Source organism: Limulus polyphemus, unplaced genomic scaffold, assembly GCF_000517525.1.
Source record: "Limulus polyphemus unplaced genomic scaffold, Limulus_polyphemus-2.1.2 Scaffold278, whole genome shotgun sequence".
Taxonomy (NCBI): Eukaryota; Metazoa; Arthropoda; class Merostomata; order Xiphosura; family Limulidae; genus Limulus; species Limulus polyphemus.
The window spans coordinates 636,102-646,846 of NW_013665888.1; positions in this window are offsets into that span (position 1 = coordinate 636,102).

The window sequence follows — 10,745 nt, forward strand, 5'->3', positions numbered from 1 at the left end:
TTAAAAACAATTTGTTTTAAGTACTTCTTGTATAAACAATGCCATAGTTTTTATAAACAAGCAGTACATCATTGAATGAAACGAGTGGTTTGTTAAAAACAATTTGTTTTAAGTACTTCTTGTATAAACAATGCCATAGTTTTTATAAACAAGCAGTACATCATTGAATGAAACGAGTGGTTTGTTAAAAACAATTTGTTTTAAGTAATTCTTGTATAAACAATGTCACAGTTTTTATAAACAAGCAGTACATCATTGAACGAAACGAGTGGTTTGTTAAAAACTATTTGTTTTTAAGTAATTCTTGTATAAACAATGCCACAGTTTTTATAAACAAGCAGTACATCATTGAACGAAACGAGTGGTTTGTTAAAAACAATTTGTTTTTAAGTAATTCTTGTATAAACAATCCCACAGTTTTTATAAACATTCTCTGACAAGAATTTAAAATTAAATTTATATATTTTTTGTGGTAGATGTAATACTCTTTAAACAACTTGAAAAGAAGTGTGAAAAGCTTGCTCAACGTACATCGGAAGTGAAGATAAAATCCCAGTTGGATGATTACTGTTATTATTGCTTTTCATCATTAATTCATCTGTGTCGTTAATTTCGAATAGAATATTTGACTGTTTTGTGATGAGGTCAAGAAATTTCCTCAACTGTACTACAAATTAAGAACAAAAAATCTTTCTATTGCACTTTACTTTTGTGTATGTATCAGAACCGATAGAGGGAGCAGTCAGATATGCAAAAATGTTATAGTATCAGAACCGATAGAGGGAGCAGTCAGATATGCAAAAATGTTATAGTATCAGAACCGATAGAGGGAGCAGTCAGATATGTAAGAATATTATGTTTACCCCTATAATCCAGGTCAGGCAAGACATTGTAGGTGTAAACAAGATGCGAAAACATCGTATTCCTAAATTCGGTTTATTTTCTTATACTTACACTAATCACTGTTTTTATAATATAACCATGTTTAAGTATTTTTAACACCCTCGTACGTGGCAGCTCATTTAGTAAACAATTTGATTAATAACATACTTCATTATAAATCACGTTATGTATTATATTATATGGGAAAAATATTTACTATAACGTATCCAACTGTAACGGTGGAGATCAATTCCCATCATTTCGTCAGACAAGAGTTGGCGGTGGGTGTTGTTGGCTAACCGCCTTCCCTTTCGTCTATCCACGACTCCAGTACGAGTGAGAGCTTACGATAATGGGACACGTACTGTGAATCTTTGAATCCACAATTCGACCACGCTAACTACTTAGCCACGCCCGGCCCTAACAGACAGTTGTATCAGATTCGCTAAACAAAAAAAAAAAAACACATTTTGAAACATAGATTTATTAAACTGAAATCACCTAACGACTTCGCTGGATTTATTCTAACATTCAGCTTGATTTATGCACATATATTTATTTGCGATGATACGACAAAAGAGAAAGATACTTCGTTTTAGATAATATATATATATATTTTTTTTTAACAAAGATAGAGGGGAATCAGCGCCTCAGCTTTTTCTGCTAGTGAATCTCAAAAGATCTTTTCTGATCAAACGATTCGATGGTGACATTATCGTCATAAGGCGAACTAAAAGCTTGATTCTAAGGCACGAGAACACCCCTGGTGGACCGCCTGAATTTTGCTCAAACGAGTCATTTGTATTCATGGGTTCTTCTCGGCGAGTCAGAGTCTCAGACTTATTTATAAGATTGGTTATTACTCTCGAAATCCCGGCTTTGCTGGCAGGGATTTCATAGAATTATTGGTCTGTACAAATGTTCGAATCACATGGGTTATACCGGCATTGCAATCTGACCCTGCGAATTGTTTAAAAATGATGATATACGTTTATTACCAACGCGTTATTCTGGTCTCGTTTTCTATTGGCGAAAGCAAATAAGTAAGAAAGAAACTCCGCGTTCTCGCGAGAGTTGTTATTCTTAGTAGAACTACGGTTATTACAACAATGTTAACGGTTGCGATGAAAAGAACAGTTATTCATATTTTAGGTTTTTCTGCAGGTTTAAATCACGGGCAAGAACAGAGCCATTTTGACTACTATGATAACATTTATATTTTGAACTAACTCATCTTACATTTTAAAATAACTAAAGATACGGACACTGTGTGTTTGTTGTTAAGTGCAAAGCTGTACGAAGTTCTATCTGTGAAGTGCCCAACTCAGGAATCGAACCCACAATTTTAGTGTTATAAGCCCTCGAGCGCACTGCTGAGCAACTGAGGGTTGAAGCATGCGCTGACAGTTCTCTTATTATACATAGGTAGATACAACATAATGCATGTTTTTCTAACCCTAAAAGTGTGAGTCGATCGTACAGGACCCCCAGTGGGACAGTGGTCAATCTACGGAATAACAACGCTAAAATCGGAGGTTCGATCCCCCTCGTGGACACGGCAGATAGCCCAATGCGACGTTGCTATAAACCACACACGATCGTACAGAAATTGCTGCGTCTTGATGGGAAAATCCAAGAAGAGAAAACCCGCTAGACAAATTTTTCACATGAAAATTTAGGGTTCGATCTCGTGCTTTGAAAAACGCAATGAAACTTCCAAAATATTGTTCTAGTATTGGTAAAAAAATATCCTGAAACAAGATCGCTTTTGGTCAGGCCCATTCCATTTTGACCTTGATTTGAACTGTAAGAATGGTTTTTCAACATGTTCATGACATCCAGGACATTCTTCAGCTATTTCTGATGACATTCGCTGGTTGAGATCTGATCAATCATATCAAAGACAACATAAGAATGGTTACAATAAGAAGAGCCAATCATCTTTTTTCTAATGTTCCTTTTGCTCGCAATTTGCCTCTCTCCTTTTGATTGAATTCTAACGTTCTGGACAACAACTCTTCCTTATTCGTTTAAACCAACCGGAACTCAATTCTGACTGCATCCAAAACCTTCCAACATTGTACTTGTAACTAACACTAGGGTAAGCAGGACTTTCGGACATTCCTGTAATGTATTTTGACTAGTTTAGCACTGAAAGCAGTATTTATGGGTCAATTATTTTACAATGGACTTTTCGTCAAAATATTGACAGATGGGGCTCGTTTTCAAATGAAGATGTCTCTGCAAGTGGTGAACTAATGAGCCCAAAAATTTATTATTCGAAAAAGCTCTAATACCGACTTATCAATAAAAAGTAATTTTCGCGCTCTTTATCGTTTGCCGTATATTTAGTGCTAAAAAAAATCCTAAGTTTTCACGACACACCCACACTCACGTTACCACACAGTAAAAAAACAATCACCAGTTTAAATAACTATAAATGAACCTAAATATTTTCTAACCCATTCTGTTCTGTTTCATTGAATGTTTTCGGTCAGTTAACAGCGCCTTGTGAACAGTAACGACAGAACGTCTTGAGGGGGGGGGGGGAGCAGCGCTGTTTGCACGGCATAGCGGCTCATGGAATGGCTTTGTGTTTTTCAGGTACAAACTTTTAGCTCATAGCTCCGTCATCTCTTGACCGACCTGATATCTAATTACAGTTTTGGACTCAGGAGGTCAAACACTTTCATTGTTGTATTTGACCACTCCCGAGTCTCATAGATTATATTATTTTAATCCTGCCTAAAAGAATTTCAATTTGAGAGTAGACTTGTAAAGATTTTGACGAGTAATAAAATCGAATCTGGTATACCCGCGCCACACGCTTGGTATTGGTAGCGCACAAAAATATAGCCAATAAAGGGGGGGGGGGGAGGTCTCATAGATTAATTTACTCTAATCCTGCTTAAAATAATTTCAAGTTTCGCGGCTATTGATGATTTTCTCTTGTTTATATCTCAACGTACTCTACGAATACTTAAGGTGCTTGCTGATGATAATCTATGTAGTTTAACTAATTATTGGCTCAGCATGTTATACAATTTCATTCAAAAGTTATAAACTTGCTCAAAACATATCTATGCGCTATGCACGATGTTTCATTTTCTGCCACGTATGTGTAGCACAAAGCTACACAATGGGCTATCTATGCTCTGCCCACCACGGGTATCGAAACCTGGCTTCTAGCGTTGAAAGTCTGCAGACATACCGATGTGCCACTAAACAAACGGTACGTTTCAGAATTTCGCACAAAATTATGCAAAGGCTATTCGAGCATAGCGTAGTTTTAAACTCATAGACAATAAGGAAGGCAGCTAGCTAGCCAACAGCATCCATCGTCATATTGGTGCTTTTATGATTAACTAAATAAATTCCAACACCCTAAATAATGATCTTCTTCATTAAAAGAGTTAGTTTCAGATTTCCTTGCAAATGGGAATTTTGATTGGAATAAAAACAAATTTTGAGCAGGAAGTATAATTTTGTTTCATCTCTTTCACCATCCCTCTGCCATTCAACCTTTTCACTCTACATACCGATACACGTATATATATATGGGCCCTGTTGCGATGAAAGCTCGTATACAGTTGTGTCATACAGTACGTACTTCTGTGGGCACGTGACTCATGAATGATTGAAAATGGGCGTAAAAACCTGGAAAGAGTAATATAAAGTTATATGACATCATAAGGTAGATTATTTGAAGTTGGCCAGATGTGGAAAATAGAAAAGAATAGAAAATGGTATAAGAGACAAAGTGGGTATCCAAAGGAAGAAAGTCCGACTGTTCTTGTATACATTAAAACAAAAAAAAAGCATAAAATGAAAACGACAAGTGTCGATAAACGTGTGGGAAGATACAGTTGAAAACAGTTTACAAATGTTTGGGTAATCAATTCAGATGGGGATGGGGGGGATGTGGAGACGGTTGTAGGAGAAACAGATCAGGAGGATGCGATAATGTACAAGTTGAAGGTTTAAGAGAATGAATGATATATAAAGGCAATTCTTCTTCAATAGCATTATAAATCTCCAAAGTTTCGGTTTTTGCTGGAGTGAATTGTTTTTGGTTTTGGTTGGAGAAAACATGATGTACATCCATGGGGGGGGGGGGAGCAAAGTAGTGCGAAATTGTGAAGTGAATAAAAAATTCATATACATATGCTGAATGAATAAAGAAAGAATTACGTTTCTCTTTTCTAACGGATGGAAGTGCCCCCTTGCCCCCCTCTCCGTAGACGCCCATGTGTACATCATTTTTCCCAATACCTATGAGATATTTCTGTTTATGCGTGTTTAAACATTACAAACATACGGAGGGGGAGGAGGGTTGGTTTGTTTTGAATTTAGCAGTGTAAGAGTAGAGGGAAGGCAGCTAGTCATCACCACCCACCGCCAACTCTTGGGCTACTCTTTACTGTAGCAATAATGACAAATACCCCCAATGTTTTAGGTCGCTCACTACCATACAGAGTAATTTCATGGTTTATTTTGTCTGGTATAATATACACTCTAGACTGACCCAGTGTTTCTCAGCCTTTTCCAATACCATTCACCACTATAACAGTTCACTCCCCCCCCCCCCAGTTAAAAAAAGTACCAAACTAAAACTAGAATGAATACAACATAAAATAAATGTATTTATCAAACTACAACTAGAATAAATGATAATAACTAATGTCTTTTTTTATCTTAAATTTGTTATATAATTGATAATACTCATTCACCCTGATTCTGATCTCATTAAACCCATGGGTGAAAGAAACATTCACTCAGTTGAGAAGCACTGCTCTAGAGAACTGACCCACTCTTTCTCTGTGGCCCGGCGTGGCCAGGTGGTTAGGGTGCTCGAATCACAATCTGTGGGTCGCGGATTCGAATCCCCGTCACACCAAACATGCTCGCCCTTTCAGCCGTGAGGGCGTTATAATGTGACGGTCAATCCCACTATTCGTTGGTAAATAAGTAGCCCAAGAGTTGGCGGTGGGTGGTGATGACTAGCTGCCTTCCCTGTAGTCTTACACTGCTAAATTAGGGACGGCTATCGCAGATAGCCCTCGTGTAGCTTTGCGCGAAATCCATAACAAACTTTTTCTGTGTAACATAAAAAAAAGGGGGGGAATTCAAGCCACAATTAGTGATAGTAATAAATAAATATATGGTGTTTTTGTTCACATTTTGTGTGTGTGTTTAACGCATACATTATTTTAGGCCCTGGAACCATCAAAGTCATGGATCCTAAGGCAATTTGATACCTGAAAATGGTTTTAACAAGTGTTTAAAAAGCTGATGTGATCCCATAAGTATTTCTTTGGCTGAAAAATGATTTTATAAAAAATGTATTCCTAATGATTATAACAGGATGTTGAAATAAAAAAGTATTCCCTAATAATTAGCAAAAGCTACTTTTTTTGTTATTAAACAAAAGTCGTTGCGAGAAAGAGTATTTAAAAAAAGATTTGATACCATTTCCTTTTTTACATATGCTGAAGATAAGAGATTTACATCATCACGCCCCCTAGTGGCACAGCGGTATGTCTGCGGACTTGCAACGCTAGAATCCGGGTTTCGATACCCGCGGTGGGCAGAGCACCGATAGCCCGTGTGTAGCTTTGTGCCTAATTACAAACAAAACAAAACAAATACAGCATCACATGTCAAGCAGTTAAGATTCACAATCTTAAATGCCAAAATCAGTCTCTCAAAATTCGTTTCTGTTTTGAAACTTTCGCGAGCTCCAGTTTTTATCTGAGTTTCCACATCAAATCTGATAAACATTTCGTTTTAACGATGAAGCACACTTTTAGTCTGTATGCGATGAATTATACTTCTCGTAGAAATGAAAACAATTACATCGATGGCGTAGCTGTGTGAAATGAGTTTACATAACGGACGTACTTATACGGTAGACATCATATTGATCTACTGGGATTTATGTTATCAGAAAAGTGGTTGGCGCTTCGTTCGTTCCTTATTATATTGTAGAAACTTAATTAAGACAATATTTTATTGTGAACACAAAGTGACACGCAGATACACAAAGGGAAACACTAAGTCGAGATTGTTTATTGACCATATGTTAACAACGGGAAAAAGTTAAAAGTTTCTCAAGTTTGCTTAATTTCATATTTACAATAAATCATCTCGACTTTCATGAACTTTGCAGAAAATAAACTAAAAAAGAAAGAGAAACACTTCATTTCTTAGATATCGAACGCAGAGATGGTAGTGGAGTTTAACCAAAGAAAACTAACTAAGCGGATTATTTTGAAACAGTTTAATGTTGTCTACCGACAGCACAATAAAAGGTAATATTAAATCACCGAGAAGAATGTTAGTAACTATGAAAACTAGCCATACAGAATATAAGGATATCTTTGTTATCAAAGCTGAGAGAAGTCATGTTATTCTTTTCTTAACAAAGATGATTATATATTTTTTTTAATCCATCATATTCTTAGAGAACATAACAAATTTACAAAACATTATTATTATGACCCAAACTATACCACTAAAGAGTCAAAACTTCCTCATGACCCAAACTATGCCACTAAACAGTCAAAATTTTCTCATGACCCAAATTATACCACTAAAGAGTCAAAACTTTTTCATGACTCAAACTATGCCACGAAAGAGTCAAAACTTTCTCATGGCCCAAACTATACCACTAAAGAGTCAAAATTTTTTCATGACCCAAACTATACCACTAAAGAGTCAAACTTCCTCATGACCCAAACTATACCACTAAAGAGTCCAAACTTTATCATGACACAAACTATACCACTAAAGAGTCAAAACTTCCTCATGACTCAAACTATGCCACGAAAGAATCAAAACTTTCTCATGGCCCAAACTATACCACTAAAGAGTCAAAACTTTTTCATGACCCAAATAAACTATACCACTATAGAGTCAAAACTTCCTCATGACCCAAAATATACCACTAAAGAGTCAAAACTTTTTCATGACCCAAACTATACCACTAAAAGAGTCAAAACTTCCTCATGACCCAAACTTTACCACTAAAAGAGTCAAAACGTTTTCATGACCCAACTATCACTTAAGAACCAAAACTTTCCCAAGACCAAATTACCATGAAAGAGTCATAACTTTCTAATGACCCCACTGTCCACTAAAGGTTAAAACCCTCAAGTATTTCTTCTTCATTTACAGAAAGAGAACATTACTTCTGATGATGTTTACACTACATTAAGTCTATTGTCTCACCCACGAGCGTCTCATATTAACTTAGGAAAACATGTCAAACCACACTCACGAGGCCTACTATTTCAAATATTGAAACCTTCAACTACAACTTAATCATATTATATTCCTTCCACTGTTAGAAGCAGATTTACATTTTGAGTCTTATAAAACCTGTCAGTAAACTTAAACGAATTATAGCTTCATTTGGACTGTATCAGGAATTTTAACTGTTACCTATTCTATTATTTATTTATTGTATTATTTCTATTGCCATTACATTTAATTGCTCCTTTCGGGTTTACAGTAATTTTCTTTCGGTTTTTTTTTTTGGTATATCACCTTAACAACGCAAAAACTTAACATTTCGTCACTAATGCTTGGTTTAAAGAGCATTGTCACCCATTCTAACGTACAAACGACGCTGAATAACGTTCCCCTAAAGTAAACATTTAAACCTTAATTCTTTGGTTATTGACACTACAGTGCAATTAAATTAAATACACTTATATTTATTACGTACTTTAGAAATTTCTCAAAAACAAAATCGTGATTTATGAACATTATATATATATACGTTTGTGTGGTTTTATTGTTGCAAGGGTTAGCTCATCAGGTAAATGGGAAAATGAAGTAACTTTTCCAAGAATTGTACCCTGCCAGTTACACTCCAAACTACATCACGTACAATTAGGTTATTAAGCTCAAACCTAAACAATGGGCTATCTGTGCTATGCCTACCATTGGTATCGAAATCCGGTTCTTAAAGTCATAAAATTTACCGCTGAGCCACTGGGGAACGAGTAAAAAAAAAAAAAAACGTGTAACGCCAAATCTGGTCCTTTGGATTTACAGTGCAGTACTTTAACCATTAGGTCACGCCCGGCTCAGATAAGAAGGTACTAAAATTTAGATTACACGTAACGATAAAAGATAAGTCAGAAGAGGCAAAGGTGCAAACACCATAAAAATGTATCGTCATTATAGATTAGCCCATTGTTGTTGTTGTTAGTGTTATTATATTAGCCCATTGTTGTTGGTGGTGTAGTCTTTTATCAGTAATTGGATAAACGTTTACTGGTATTCTCAGGATTTCCTGATCAATTTTTGTACTCTTGTTATAAATTATTACAATGAAGTTTTGTGAAATAATTTCCGGATATCAACTCAAAGTTTTTAAACATAATTTAAGAGCAGAAATGCCATTTCAGGTTTTTTTTTTCTAAAGTAAAAATACAATAGTATGTGGCCTGGCCTGGCATGGATTGCACTATGACTTTACAGCACATAAAAGAACTGGTACTTTATTGTCAGGTTCTTCATCTTCTCCTTTAGGAGGAGGAGCAACATTTCTTCTTCCTCCCACAGTTGATGTCCTTACTTTACTGCCTGCCCCCCAGTGACACGGCGGTATGTCTGCGGACTTACAACGCTAGAAACCGGGTTTCGATACCCGTGGTGGGCAGAGCACAGATAGCCCATCGTGTACCTTTGTACTTAACTTCAAACAAATAGCATGTTCTGCCCCCCAGTGGCACAGCGGTATGTCTGCGGACTTACAACGCTAGAAACCGGGTTTCGATACCCGTGGTGGGCAGAGCACAGACTTTGTGCATAATTTGTACCTTTAATATCTTATTCCGTATATAGCCTAACAGCTATAACTGATATTTTAGTAAACTTAATTACAAACAATTCAAGTTTCTCTTAACAATTGGAAGAACTCAATTAATTGCAGAGTTAAATGTAGCTGAAGAGAGTCATAAAGGGAAGTTGAACGAGGTAGGTCGTTTTTTTTTTTGAAATATTTAGAAGTGTTCCAATGTATAAATATAAAGAAGTAAAAACAGTTAAGACCGTTTTTTTTGTTTTTTTTTCAAAATAGCGTGTGTAATTTCTGAACAGCCTATATACGTGTACTAAGAAGTTTGGCTCCGTTATCCCTGTTATATTCTACGATATCCCTACTGAGGGAATCGAGCTCCAAATTTTACCTTTATAAGCCTTAAGCTTACCGCTGAGCCACCAGTGGGCGTATTGTAGTTTTTTTCATTCATCACCAATAAAGTAAATTTGGGCGAGAAAGTAATGAAGCCCATCATTCTTCAAAAATACTTATATAAATTTAGGCTTATTTTGATCAGTTAAAAAAATTAGATTACCATATACATACTCTAAAAATTATTTGTATTTTTTTTTCTAAGTGTTGTGTTGCTGAAATATTTTCTCAGAAATAAACTGCTTTATTTTGTTTTTATATAGATTGGAGTAAAATGTATAAAATGGCGGCGGTAAGACTAATTTTCCAGAACAATTGAAGTTTGAAACGAGTGTTTAAAAAAGGGGGAAATAATTTTTTATAAAAATAGTTTAGAATTGTTTTATTGTTGTTAAGTGCAAAGCTACACAATGGGCTATCTGTGCTGTGCCCACTACGGGTATCGAAGCCCGATTTTTAGCATCGTAAGCCTGCAGATTTATCGTTGAGCAACTGGGGAGGGGAGCATCGTTTAGAATTTAAAGCGAGTTCCTGACCCAAATAACTCGGTAGGAATCTTTCCTAAGTCAAAGTGGTTCTCTGGTTCAGATAACGTACTAAGAGTTATTTCAAAGTGGTTCTCTGGTTCAGATAACGTACTAAGAGTTATAATGGCTGG